The 15,359-nt window shown below is 45.7% G+C and overlaps 1 long non-coding RNA gene across 1 annotated transcript; it reads left to right on the top strand.

Annotated features, from left to right (window-relative positions):
- The first annotated feature begins 13,523 nt into the window (after positions 1–13,523).
- LOC112883555 lies at positions 13,524–15,125 on the top strand. Its single transcript, XR_003226866.1, has 3 exons — positions 13,524–13,905; positions 14,015–14,130; positions 14,500–15,125. It is a non-coding gene; the product is annotated as an uncharacterized LOC112883555 (long non-coding RNA).
- Positions 15,126–15,359: the final 234 nt, after the last annotated feature.

The following is a 15,359-nucleotide window of genomic DNA, read 5'->3' as shown; positions in this document are numbered from 1 at the left end:
ACAGGGATTCACTACGAGGCCTTTATAAAGATTCCCTAACTTATGACAATCTACTAAGGTTTCAAGTCAAAGTGGTCATAACTCTCCCTAATGAGGCGGAAGCCTTACCCAGGACCATATCACACCCTCAAGAGGACCGAGTTATACCCCGACGATGCAACCCCTCTTGCCCTTTTGGTAAGATCATCATAAGCTAGAGTTTCTAATTAATTAGCCAAGACCAGAGCCATTTAGTATTGTGGTTGTACTATTTTTCTAGGTGGTTCTCCATGTTTCAATTAACTCAATAATCTTATTTATCACCAATAAAATATTCCAGAACATGAGTAAACCAGGATAACATGATATCCAGATTATCCAACCAAAATCTAAGTAAAGCAACTAGCGTAACTACAACATAAATATAAATAACCCAGGTTTAATCAAGGAAGTTCAAATGAAACTAGGCATATCCTTAACTTAGGATCCATCATATTCTAGACACATGCATGCATATAAAGTAAAAGTGTATAAGTGTAATGTTATTAGGACTGAAATATGATTAAGGACCACTTGCCTTCATTAGCAAACTGCTGCTGCTCAGGAACTTCTTCAAAGTTCGGCTCTTGCGTACCCTCGACTGCGTATCGTCTATCGTAGCATACAAGTACATACAAGCAAACACATACAATAAATAAGAAGTAGTACACCAATCAATATAATCAGAATAAAATAATGTAATAAAGCTACTGCATAAGTCGTAAGGATCGCGTGAGCGCAAGAATCGATGAAAATGGAGTTAAAACGGAGAAATTAGGGCTAAAACATGATTCCAGGGGCTTAATTGTGAAAGATTTGAAACTAGAAGGGCTCTAACAGAAGAAACCGAGAGCTAGATCATAATTAAACCATAGACCTAGGGGTTAGATTGTAAAACAGAAGGACCTAGGACTGCGGGTTCTATATTTGAATAAGTAAAGGGCCTAATCAGAAGAAAAGAGGATCTATTTGTGAATACTTTTGAACTAACATGGATTGCGGGTTGATTTCTAGAAAACTTAAGGGCTAAACTGCAATAAGACCATGGGTTAACCGGTATTAGATCTATCTGACTCGGGTTGAAACGGATCTGGACCGTCGGATCTAGATCCGACGGCGGGGAACGCGCTGGCGGTGCGGGCGGCGGCGCGGGGCGCCGGCGGTGAGAGAGCGCGACGGTGAGTGGTGGAGCTTCGTCGGAGCAACGCGTAATCGCGATTCCGGCCTCGGGTTTGGCTCGGATCTGGACCAGGAGAAAGCCCGCGTGACGGGGAACCCAATTGGGGGGTTAAGAGGGTGAGATGGCGGCCGTAGGCGGCGGCTGGCGGCGAGGAACCTTCGGTGAGCGTCGTGCAGGCATGGGGGAAGCGAGAGAGAGGGAAAAGAGCAGTGGCTGAGCATCTTCACCACCCCGTGAAGCTTCTGGAGCACTCGTTCGTCGGCGGGGAGCGACGGAGCGGCGACGCGGCGAGCTCCCGAGGTGCAGCAATGGCGGTGGTGGAGCGAGCGCTCGGATGCTAGGGTTTAGGGCTGCGGAGGTGGTGGGTTGGGGCGGCTAGGGCTCGGGTCCGCGCCTTAAATAGGGGCAACGGTGGCCCTAGGCGTGCGGGCCCGAGGCGGACTGCGGCGGCGCTGCACTGGGGTCGGGCTCGGCCTTGAGCCCGAGTCTAGCTCGAGGTCGGGGATGGCCCTAGCAGGTGGGTCCCACCCGCCACAGAGAGAGGAGGGGGAAGCGGGGAGAGGGAGGCCGTGCGCAGAGGTGGGCCGAGGGAAGTGAATGGGCCGCGCACGTGGGAGAGAAAAGGAGAGGGGAGAAGGCCGCTCGGGCCGGGCCGTGCGAAGGGGGGGAAACAGAAGAAGAGGAGGCCGTGGGCCGGGCCACGAGGGAAGAAAAGAAAGGAGAAAAAGGAAAAGGGATTTGGGCCGGCCCAGGAAGGAAAAAGAGAGGGAAATAGAATACAATTCAAATGTTTTTGAATTTGAATTTGAAATATAAAAGCAAATAGCAAACAACCAATAAAACAATGCAATGAGGCATGAAATGCACAATTTTCTATGTTGCCTTATATTTCTTTTTGTAGATAAATAAAATACTTTTAATTCATGATAAATGCTCTAAATTCAAAAGAATTCGAATTGAACCTTATAAATTCCAAATAACACCTAACCTAGTTTGTTTAACTCCTAGTTTGAAAATTAGGGTGTTATAGTTACCCCACAGACCATCGTTTTACTCCGTTTTAAGTGCATGTTAGCCTAGATTGCCTTTATGGTGATGGTTAGCGCACTTAAGCCGGATTAATTTAGGCAGTTCTGCCACAGCCAGAACCTTCAAAAGCCTTGCCGCGGCACCGCAAACACCCTGCGTTGCTCAGCATTGGTCCGCCGCCGCCACCTGCCGTCCCCGCCCCCGATTCTTGCTCGCCTTCGACCTGTCTCATGTACCACCTCGCAGCGTCGTCATCGGCGGCGCTGGCATTGGCCTTGTAGCGGAGAACGGCAACACATAGGCCGCCACATTATTCCCACCGCGGGCAGTGCGGTCGAAGTGGACGATGCATGGCCGGGCCACGGCCTATGTGCCTCTAGGGAAGACGACTGCCATCCTAGTGAGGAAGCAGGCCTCCGGGTTGCCGAGTTGGGTCAGGTGAGCAAGAAGGGTGGCGTAGCCATTGTAGTCATTCCGCGTCATGTCGCGGGCGAACCGCTGATCTAGTACGACACGCTTGCTGATGGTGCGGTCTTCGCACATGCTGTACTTGCTGGTCGCCCGTAGGCTGCGGAGGTCATCCATGGGCCGCTCCGATGTTGCAACGAGGTGGCTCGTGATCTGAACCTCATGCGGGATGGGTGCCGCCTCGCCACCACGCTGTGAGGAAGCATGACGGCTTGGATGGAGCTGCAGCGCGTGGGAGTCGGCAAGCCGAAGCACCGGTGATGGAGGGGGACAAGCAGGGCTACGCGCTACAGCAGGAGAGTTCTTGAAAGAAAACCCTCTATTGGGAATGGCGAGGACGACGAGAGTAGGAGTTCTTGAAATCCCCTCTGCAAACTGGCAACAACGTTGAGGAGGAGTTCTTCAAGACCCCTCTTGGGATCTGACGCCGACCGAGTTGTTGCCTTGAAGTTTAGGCAGCGTCGCTTCTTGGGGATGGCAACCGTCTTCTCTGGAAGGTGCGCGGGAATAGGAACCATCATGCGGGCAGGGGCTACAATTATTTGCTCAAATAGATTATGAGTGTACACTACGATGAAAACACTTGAGTAGCGCAATATTGTATAGCAACTGCCAACTGTGACCTTAGCCCGTTTTTGAACCCGTGCGGAAACAAAATTTGTTCTCCTTTTTTAGGCGTTCGGCACACATGTTCTAACTGTGGGCCTATTTCTCTTCCTGGTCCAGATCGAGTGGATCCCCTAGCGGCTCACTCAATCCTGGGCCTGCTACACAGCAATTTTATTTTGGGTCTAACTTTGAAACAGAGCCTAGGACACGCTAGACCGGGAAAACAACACATGGCTGCACGACTACCTGCTGTACGTACACATGGACCACCAGGACTTACACAACGGGATCCGCATTAACACATGTTAGCCTCATCGGCCTGCTGGGCCCGTATTCTTACACATGGATGGCTGGGTCCCACCTCTCTAGTGGACCCCGCGTTGACATAATTGATCCACAACCCTGACACGTGGACCATCGGGTCCCAGTCACCACACGTGGCTGCCAGGTAGACATGTTGGATGAGTCAACCAGATTCCACATTTACACATGTTAGCCACGTCAGCCTGCTGGCCCACACTCGTACACGTGGATGGCCCGATCCCACCTCTCTAGTGGAACCCGTGTTGACATACTTGATCCTCAACCCTAACACATGGACCGGCAGGTCCAGGTAAACATGTTGGACCTATCAATCAGGACCTACAGCTCCACGTGTAAGCCACGTCGGCCTGCTAGGCTTGCACTCGTACACGTGGATGGCCGGGTCACACCTCTCTAGTGGACCTGCATTGACATATGTTAGGGTTCTCTGACACATGGACCAGCGGGTCCAAGTCGCTACATGTGGCAGCCACGTAGACACGCTGGACCCTCTGTCATCACATGTGGACCTATGGCTCCTAACACTACATGTGGTCCACGGGTTCTATGACAAGTCGTGGTCATCACAGATACGAGGAGTTGGTGGCGCACCATTGTTATGACGATAAGAGATATTGTTCTATGACATGTGGACCTTCAGGTCCGAGTCAGCACATGTGGCTGCCTGGTACACATGTTGGACTAGTCAACCGGGACCTACAGCTACAAGTGTAAGCCATGCCGTCTTGCTGACCCGCACTCGTACATGTGGACAGCCCGGTCCAACCTCTCTAGTGGACCCTGCGTTGACATATTTGACCCACACCTTGACACGTGGATCGTCGGGTCCCAATCAGCACACATGGCTGCCAAGTACACATGTTGGACCCGTCGATCAGGACCTACAGTTACACGGGTAAGCCACGTCGACCTGCTGGGCTTGTTCTCGTGCATGTGAACTGCTGGGTCACACCTCGCCAGTAGACTCTATGTTGACATATTTGACCCACGTCCCTGACACATGGACCGGCAGGTCCAAGTCGCTACACATAGCAGCCATGTAGATAGGCTGGACCCCTGTCATCACATGTGGATCATGGGTCCCAACGCTACATGCGTCCCACTGGTTATATGACGAGTCATGGTCATCGCAGATACAAGGAGTTCATGGCGCACCATTTTTGTGATGATAAGAGATGTTGTTCTATGACGCGCATTTTACTTTTGTCATAGTTTCGTAGAGCCAAAGGGCTGCTGCCGATGATCTATGACGAACCTGGAATTTTTGTCCAGATGTGGTCTATTCAACGATGAAGTTTCAGAATGTCACGCGCAAAACGTCATGGAAGCAACTATTTCTAGTAGTGAATGTACCTTGGAGTATAATGTGTTTCAAAACACACTAGTATGAAGTTCCTAAATTTAGATGCTAACCTGTTGGAATTATAAAATTTTAGTCGGAGCACAAAGTTTGTAATTTATATTCTAAAGTTTATATGTTTAGGACCCTAAAGTTTCTTTAGATAAAGTTTTAGACTTGAGAGATACAAAGTTTATGATAGGCTAGTATAAAGTTCCAATATGGGAATGCAAAGTTTTTGGATCAGGAGGAAAATACTTCAAATGTTACCTACCTATCCCTTGCAAGTTATAGAATGCAGATGTCGTAAACTTTCTGCATATGCACAAAAATGTAGGGGAAGCCAGATAGGGGAACCAGTGAGTAATTAGAATCTAGACAGCGGAACTATCGACTAATTAATATGGAGGGGAAAGAAACGAGATCAGCATGTCCACGTTGGGTGCCTACCATCTTGTTCGCCGCCAGCTCCTAGTACACGTGCACGCCGCTGCCACCTACCACCGCTCGTTCGCTGGCAGTGGTGATAGGGAACGAGCGCCGAGCTGCGGCCCCGCGATAGCCTGCTATATCGTATATGGAATGCAACCCTTAGTGCCTGTTTGTTAGAGCTCCTTTTAATTTTGATTATCTTAGAGCAGTGATTTTGTGGCTGAAACTGGTTCTCTTTAATTCTCTAGTATAACCTCTTAGGTTAGAACGAGAATCACTTTCAGAAGAAGCTACTTTTTTCTTCCAGCTCCCATCCTTTTAGTTTATTTCATAGAATCACCTCATAAAATTAGAAGAGAATCACTTCTCTCTAGAAAACTGTTTGGCAGAGCTCCTGCTAGATTCAGCAGAGAATCAGCTTCGGAAGCTCTGCCAAATGCATCCTTATTATAAATATAAAAATAGATCAATGACCATGCGTTGCTATGGGAGCTAAATTTTTTTTCAACATAATACTTGGAGCACGAAAAAACATAGTTTTGAACGGCATTGATAAGCATTTTGCATATACACTGTGCTCTAATGGTAAAACTTCTCCTTTATAGAAGAAGCAATGAGAAGAAACTGCCATAAATAGGAGCGCAGGCACCTATTTCTGCAGTTGACGGGTATCAATTTCAGCCATATTGCAAATCATTATAAGCTTTACGTGTCCCTTTTTTGTTCTCCAGAATTGATTCCACCACCTTTTCCTCCGGTTGCTTTTCTTTCCTGCACGGCATCAATTATTAGAAAATTGGAGTGAGGCACAGAAACACTGGAATGAAGCCCTTTGATCATTACATCCAAAGTGGCATAGACAAAAGAATTAAGTACAAAAGAAGCATAAACATGAGAAGCAACTTGATCGAAATTCGGAGCAAAGTATCCAGTAGAGTTCTTTCATTCAGGGACATAGATAAAAGGGGGTGGGAGTATGTGTTGTTTCATCAGTTCCGCTATTACTTGGTCAAATGCGTGCACTGATGTGGACTAGCTTACATTTGGGTAAACATCAGTACCCATAACAAGCAAATTCCTGCACATATAGTTTGGACATATTTCAATTTTCAATTTAAAAGTAAATAGCTTCTCAAATTGTGCTGGTTTAGCAAAATCCGCAGGTCCAACTTACAGTTTCTTGCACGGATACATGTTACTTGTGTCACAGCATCTCCTTTTTGTTAGGATTAACCTCTATCCCTGCTGGTCATTCTTTATAGTTGTTCTGCTGAGTCCGTCAGTCGGCCATTCAGTTTGTAAGGCAGTTGGTTAGGTTGTTAGTGTGTTAGTTGTCCTGGTCTTTAGGGATAACAGTAGACAGTCACTTGTTCTCCAAGTTGTTAGGGCCACGATGGCCATTAGTTAGGGCCACGATGGCCATGTTCTGTTGCTTACAAATAAGAGAACAAGATAAAAAAAAGCTGCATTCTTGCAGCGTAAAACTTGAGTGTGTTCGTGTGTGTGTTCTTGAGCCCAAATCCAGATTAGATGCTAACACTTTTGGTCTTAAATATGGATGCCATATATTGCTTGAAAAGTAGAAGAAGACACAGGTTATTTTTGTTAGAACATCATTTTGGTATTAGACATGGGTGATAAATTGTCCAAACAGTAGAAGAAGATGCAAATTAAAAAAATCTTTATCACAATAGAAATTTTACCTAGACCCGGTAGCCGTTTGTTCAACATTAAAAGAAAAGGACTAAAAAGTTTAATACTCTTAGCACAGTGGTAGAGTATTTAGTCTTCAGATCCCTCGTTCTAAGTGAAATTTAGGAGTTTGCTTAGCACTCTAAATTAAAAAAGAAAAACACAGTTGGCTTCATGGAAAATAATGCTATCTCCAAGAGAATAATCTGAAGTAACCTTCTATATCATCCATAGGTAGGCAAAGGACGTACCTTTGGAAGAGGACCTTCTGCAGCAAACAAGATCATAATATTAGAGGCTCGCCTGAAATTTTTGTGCAATTAACATGTGACATTGCTTGGTATGTTTCCATTAGTGCTTGATTTTGCTTGTCCAAATGCCTGCAGATGACCCCAATGTTATATAACGAATTGAAGTTATATTCATGTATCCCAATTGTTGTTCTTCAACTTCCGCGGCCGTATCAGCATCTCCATGCACCACTTATCTCAATTGCAAAGATTAACAACCACAAAACTGATCCATTTGCTGATAGGAAGACTGTATTGCAAAGGGATCATAGAAACCACATCACGAATGCATTTAAAATTTAATTACAAATAAAGAAACAAAAGATCTATTGCCTAATACAATAACAGCAAAAGAAAGTATTAATCAATTGATGAGTTAACCAACAGGCCAACTAAGACAATCAAAATTTACTTGAAGTTAAGTTTCCTTGCCGCTAAAAGGAAAAAACGTCAAGTTTGCATGCTAAGAAATTAACATCACTGATCAAGTGTTGTACCATTACCTCTATAATCATGAAACAAAGAATTAACAACTAGCTAGCAGATCATTATGAGAGATGGGAACCGCTAATATGATAAATTAAATTTCCTAGCTAGTGGAAAATGGAAAGAAACTGAAAGAGAAGCATCACCTTTTCATGTATAATAAAGATTGCAGTATATTACACAACATATATGCAACCAAAACCATCACAAACCTGGCACAATCTGCAGGGACCTTATTGCAGGCATTTGCCACCGGTAGCATCGCAACCCTCTGAACCATAGCATAAAGCATATTTTTATTAGCTGTACTGATTTCTCAGCACCAAAAAATGACTTCTTAAAGTATATAATCTGAATATGCCCAATCATGATCAGATAAAGTAAGCAATTCAGATGATGTCTGCCTGCAAGCAATGCATAGGCTGCCTCCCTGATATTTTCTCAAGTGCTTAAGCACTGAATATGCCCACTCATGATCAGATAAAGTAAGCAATTCAGATTATTGCCCGATCAGGTTGTAAGAGCTTTTGGTTACCTGCTCAGCAACATATCGAGCAAAGTATTGGCCGGCATCCTCTGGGAGAACAAGAGCAGCTCGCAGAGTCCGTCAGCACCACCACCAGCGCTCCCTCCCCACGCTCTTTGTGAATACAACTTCACCATCTGATTGAACATATCTCCATCACCATCACCGTCAACATGAGAACCAATTGTATCCATTCATACGAGTGTGCTAGCGTAGGTCTTCTCACCTTGAGATCCATCGATGGAGACAGAACCCCTTGAGGTAGGCGGCAGCGGGCAACAGTGAGGGCTGGCAGAGGGAGCGGCTAGAGGAGAGCTAGCATATGTGGGGAGGAGGCATGGTGACCGGTGGGGCACAACGAGGTACGGCGACAACGACATGGGAGGGGAGCAGCACTAACCTAGCATGGCATGGTTTCAGCCCGATGCTGTCGGTTCCGCGTGACTGGAGGGCGACAGTTCCGCGAGCGGCTGGCCGGGGCAGAGAGAGGTCGGAGATTCATGCGCGGAGAGCGCCGGCGCGCCGGCCCGTCGATCCGCGCGACTGAAGGTCGCCGGATCCGGGTGCGCGGGGCGACGCTCGATGTCGACCCGAGGAAGGCTATGCATCACTCCGAATGCGGCTGGCACGGGTTCTGGACACGGTGGGGATGGCGTTGTCGACCCGAGGCGACGCAGCAATGCGGTGGTGATCGGGGAGTGGCGAGGATGGCGAACTGAGGCGGCGCAGCTAGGAATTAAACTTAACGGGCGCCAAACCAAATAGATAAATTTACGGTGCTGGCAGTTTGACACCCATGAAAAGCTACGACACCTATAGAAAGCTAAGTAGGACACACTTTTCTATACTGAACAACGATTAAGATGCGGGCACCAAATGATAAATGTGACAAGCAAGGAAAGGGAGCGCTTCCATATGCGTTCACGCAGAAAGAGCTGCCGTGTGACACTGTCTCCAAATAGGCCCAATAATAGTTATGGTAGAAGAGTATATAGCATGATAGTACCTATCTATATTTTAGCATACTATGAATAACCATATTTGACCGTATCAACTGATGGTCAAAAGAAAAATGAATTGAGTATTTTTACTGTTTTAGTATAATATTTATTCCCTCTGTTCGAAATTATAGATCATTTTAACTTCCAAATACTACGTACCTGAATATACACTATGTCTAATACCTAGCAAAACTATGTATCTAAAAAACTAAACAAGCTATAATTAAAACAGAGAGAGTAGCTTATCTGTAGAAATAATAACCTATGTGTGTAGTAAATATGATATTTAAATGAACCGAGCTTGGTCTAAGTGATGAGAAGTTCTAATTGCAACTAAAAATAAGATCTAAATGATTATTGATTAGCTTAAATAATCAATGATTAAGTAAATTAGATTTATTTACACCGATCATTGGGGGGGTGGGGGGGGGGGCATGGCCCTGCCGGGTCCCCCTGGCTCCGCCAGTGGGCGGAGCTGTGCGGCGGCAATCGGGGCGCGGCAAGGACGGTGGCGTCGGCCCGAGGCAGCTGAGGGGTCCGACGTTGCTCCAACCTAAAAATGGAATGTGAGCAGGAGGTCCACGAGTACAGAACGTTTGATGCGTTTTTTACAGTGGCAGGAGCGCAATCGCTTGATTTTCGCCCCCGCGAGGTGCATGACGGGGAAGGGGAGAGCATCGCCCGATTTTCGGCCGCTGGGCGATGCGCTTTCCTTGCGATGGAAGTGATCGCACGGATCAGAGCGGCTAACTAAGGCCTGACGAAGCGATCGCATGGCGCTGATGATTTTTGGCAGGACGTCCAGGCGAAGACGTACGAAGGTGAGGTGAGGCGAGGCGATCGAGGCGATGCGACGGACGGTGCGTGAAGAAGAACTTCGTTCTTTTTTAGTGTATCTAGATCTTGTTTTCTGGACTTTTTCTAAAACATGTGCGGCACGCACATGGGCCTCTGCTAGTTTCTATAAAAAACCGGAAAAGGAGTTCTTGATACAAACTATTTTCCTGTTTCATCATCGGTCTAGTCTGGTTTTTCTTTACCTCTATATATATGTCAACGGCATTCAAGACCTCGTCTAGGAGACGAATTCCTCGTCATCAACACTAGTTTTTCTTAAATCATATTCTGCTAGCATTTCATTGCCCCCGCGTAGCTTGTCATGCCATTGCCACATATTTTCACTTTCTCGTACTAATTGAATCGCTACAACTAAAAAAACGAAGGAGGCGAACGTACGTCGCCTGCGACCCGCGCGCCTTCGCTCCTTCGTCCCGCCGCTGGACAATCTGAGCCGCGTGATATTCCCGCGTCGCCGCTCGTTCCGAAATCGCGTCGGGCCCTGACCATCGCGCCGCGCCCCGCACCACGCCCTGGCCATCGCCGCCGCCAGGAACCGCGCGCCCCACGCCCTGGCCATCGCCGCTGCCCGCTGCCAGGAACGTCCTTCCCAGGCAGACCATCGCGCCGCGCCGCAGCACCCACGCCCTGGCCAAAACGCTCCAGCCCCGCCGGTCCTCGTTGCCCATCCCTCGCAGGAGCGCCTACGTCAAGTGAAGTCCCGATCCGCCCCTGTCCGAGCTCGTCGCCGACCGCCGACCAAGTTCCAGTCGGAGTTCTTTGTCCCCGTGCCCGGTGACGACACAAACGAGATCCCCTCACTCTCCTCTTCCTGACCCCCTCCTCACCTGGGCTCCTAGATGGCAACCGCCGTGGACGATTCGTCGCGCCTGCTGCCCACCGGGAGAAGCAGCCACCGCCGTGAATTCTTCCTAGCCAAGACGCTCCTGCCCCGCCGGTCCTCGCCGCCCGTCCCTCGCCCCGGAGCGCCTCCGTCAGACGGAGTCCCAAGCCGCTCCTGTCGGTGCTCGTCGCCGGCCACCGACCAAATTCCAATCGGAGTTCTTCGTCCCCGTGCCCGGTAAGGACATAAACGAGATCCCCTTGCTCTCCTCTTCCTGTCCCCCTCCTCACCCGGGCTCCTAGATGGCCAGAACGCCGTGGATGGTGCCGGCCAGATCTCCCATCCACCATGATTTGCCCCCCAAAGGAATACACTGGCGGCCTGAAATGCTAACAAAGTATTTGTTCTTTTGTGTTTGTTTAATCTTCTGAAAATAGGCTCCTATAATTATTGATGTATAGCTATGTAACTATTGCAAAGGACAATCAGCTATTTAGTTGTATATATCGCTTTCTATTTTGCATTAAGGTCATGTCATGCGTATCATCCCCTTTTCTGCTTTATCTATCCAAACGTACTCAAATTCATTCAAGGGGTTTTCAGTGATCATCATTGATCATCTCCTCTAATTTGGCCTTTTATTTTATTTGTTGGACAAAGTTGATCGCTGGCCACGAAGAACCAGACATGTCTTCTCCTCCTAACCCGAAGTCTGTACTCACATTTTTTTCTTCCTGATTTATTATGCTTTATTTCCTGATTCAGGTGCTCAGTAAGCTTGCTCTCATGACAGCTGTTTGTTACCCTGTTAATCTGATGGAGCTATGAGTGTGGATTTTGTATTGCGCACCTGAAGCTACAGAATTGAAATGTTTGGCACCTTTAAGATGTTGATATTCAGGCTATATTGGTATGTATACTAATGACTGGATTCTATTTTTTTAAGCATGTCATCTGACATGGTCTTCCGATAAGTTAAATGCAGTACATATTATCAGTGATTATATTTGGCGCAAATTTGGTCCACTGTGAGATTTTGTTCCCTGCTTGGATTTTATAGTGCTTAATTCTTTGGTAGAGCGGCTGCTAATTCTTTGGTAGCGCAAATTTGACAACTCCTTAATTATTTGGTAGCGCAAATTTGAGAACTCCTTAATTATTTGGTAGTGCTGCTGTTAATTCACCATGTGATTAATCTTGCCGTTTGTTTCTCACTCCTTTTTTACCCCTTCAAAGTGCTGATTGCGCAGAGTGATTGTATTTTTTTCAACAAAGTTCGAGCTGGATTAGCAGCTACTGCCACTTCTTAGTTTCTTCATCAGCCTCCAGTGTTTGGACCCTTCGTCTATTGCTACTGGCTACTGCTTACCTGTACATTGCTTTTGTGTGTTGTTTCGTTTCATGTTTAGGCTGCTGCAAAGAGGAGAGCGATCTAGGCAAGGGACGGCACCTTAGTAGGTTCTTGACCTCCTACTTGCGTTTTGTTTCTTTAAAAAGCATGCCATATTTATACATACTCCAATAGATATAGCCAAAATATGATTCTTGATTTTTCTGTTCGATGCTGAGATTATGATGCGAGTTCTCTTTTGTGAATGATAATTACATAGGTTGTGTGTGAAATATGGTACTTTGTAATTGTTAGTTGCTATAGCTAAATCCATTGCTCTTAAATTTGTACGTTAAAAAATGGCACAGATGCAATAGTCAACTTTGTACCAACTGGTCATGCTATATATATATGCAATAGTCAACTTTGTACCTTCCATTCAAAAATGAGGTATCCCATGATCTTGGTTCTACTCATGAGAGCTCCCCCTGCTGATCGATGCTCAACCAGACGGCTGGTGCATGTCATGTAAAGCTGAGCAACTGCACACCATGCTCTACATTTACAAGTTTGACCACGGTACTGTGATGTCTCCACTGTTGTGTTGGATCCTTAGCCTATGGAGATATATTCCATGATCTGTTACGTGTTGTTGTTATGCCTCTGAAAGTCTGACTCTTTTTAGGCCTCTACATCTTTTGATGTTCTGCTCATAGTTGTAGTCACTGTTTAGGCCTCTTAGCATTGAAATGGACATCACTATCTACTACTTCCTGAATATGCAATGTTGATGTATGGCTCATTTTTTTTCCTATCTGCATCTGCATGGTGTTTGTGCTGAGGTCTTTGGTTCATGGCTGCCACCTCTATTCTTGAGTTGCCCTCCAAACAGATTAATTCATGTGGTTTTTTACTTCCGATTGTGCATAGTATTGTTTTCATTGTTTTATTATATAAAATATAAATAAGAGTTCAAGCCTCAAATTGGTTCTAGGAATACTCTTACATGTACCTGAAGATGATAGCTTCTTGGTGATTTATTTTGAAGGAGAAATATGTTATGTGCAACCAGTTGTCTTTTATTGATCGTTTCCTTCTTTTTCAGGGTATGGTGCTATCAGAGTTAACTGTGGCCTTGGATCAACAGTCCTGACGACATAGAGAGACAAGACTCCTCGCCCTTATGAGCACGAGTACATGACTGAAGCAACTTTGATACGCTTCCTCTACGTTATGCCTATGTTAACCTCCCTGCCTTTTCATGTTCTCATGACAACCATGAATCACAACAATGAAAAATTACAACAATCTTTTGATTTCTTGGGTATTAGACAAGTATTGATTGCACTAGGGTATATATAGCTGATTGCCCAATGTCTAGGTCGCAGTGTGGCACCAATGCTTTGCTCCAGGCCCAGACAACAACATGAGCCCAGCCCCTTATCAGTTGTTAGATTGACTCATCGAGAATCATGAGATTGCCATGCCCAAGTTGTCAAGGTACAAAATGTATTATTTTCAACATCTATTTATAAATATTTTGTCTGCTAATGGTTCTCAGATCGGTTAATTGGACTAAAGATACTACAAAATTTTGGCTGTGTTTCAGGTTAGAAAGGGATTGGTCAAGGATGATTAATGTTAGAAGTTCGCATTGCGGTGGTTCTGGTGCACCACCAATTGTCCCTGGATTATTGCTTTCATCTGAAACTAAATTCACTTAAGGTAATTGTGGTGTCATGTTGGTGCATTTCTTTGTGATTACTGACTACTAAATGCATATGATTGCCCTCACTCATATATGCACGTGTGGCACTGTATGTATTTTGGTTGCTATTGGTTGCTTGCTCACTCTCTATTGTGCTTCGTTTTAGACTTTGTTAGTGATTGCATATGAACTTATGGTGTATTTACTTTTTTTTGCCAGCATTGGTTGAGCTCTGCACTTCACTCAAACTAATACATATATAAGTTTAACCAATAATAAAAAGAAAATCTTTCATATTCTCTCTTATCACTTTCACAAAGTATAGTATTTTCTAGGATTTTTTTCCTGTAAACAACTTAATGTAGCTAACGTTTTGTACCTATCAGATTGTGGGACCTTCTCTCTGGTTGAGCTGCGTCCAGAAACTGAAGATTCGTTCACATGGAAAGTGAACAGCTGATAGGCAATGCACTGCAATGCCAACTTATCTTGGGTGGCACCAAGGTTCAACCAGATTGCATGGGACTGACCTCATTTGCAAAACATATGGGCTTCTCTTTTGGGTTAAAATGTTTCTTTGGCTCGCTTTCAGAAGGCATCATTGGACTGCAGACTGGTGGATACGGCATGGCTTACAAGCTTCAGAGACTTGTAGACTTTGTGATCAGTAAGCTGAATCTTCTGACCACATTATACTCAGATGTTCTTTATCTCTACAGATTTGGTTTGCGATATTATCTAGACTGGGCTTCAGGAACATAAGAGGCATGGTGTGAGTCCGTTATTACAAGATTGGTGGATCAACCCGCGGGTGCATTTACTGGCAGGAAAATGAAAAGACCTTGATTCTCTGATCGCTCTGGTCACCTAGAATTTGTGGAAGGAAAGGAATGCATGTCTTATGGAATGATGAGGCGATAGTGCTGCAACACATATGGGTTGTTTGTTTTCCGAATAATAACAGAATAAGCAGAGTAGCTAAAGTCCTCTAGGTTTATTTATGATGTAATATGCATTCTAGGTCTGTGGGCCAATGCCTTGGCGCTGCACGTCATGTAATAAAACTATTTGCTTTCTTTGTAATACAAAGATGCATAGCTCTCCTGCATATTCAAGAGATAAAAAAAGAATACGAGCACGGGTAGAGAAAGAGAAAGAAGTCTTACAAAGTCTTGTGGCCGGAGGAGGCAACAAAATAAATGCAATCTCAATCTAATTCAAGAAGACGTGGAGGGCATCGAGCATG

Source organism: Panicum hallii, chromosome 2, assembly GCF_002211085.1.
Source record: "Panicum hallii strain FIL2 chromosome 2, PHallii_v3.1, whole genome shotgun sequence".
NCBI lineage: Eukaryota > Viridiplantae > Streptophyta > Magnoliopsida > Poales > Poaceae > Panicum > Panicum hallii.
Note: the sequence above shows the minus strand (reverse complement) of the source record. Positions and strands in the feature narration are given on the sequence as shown.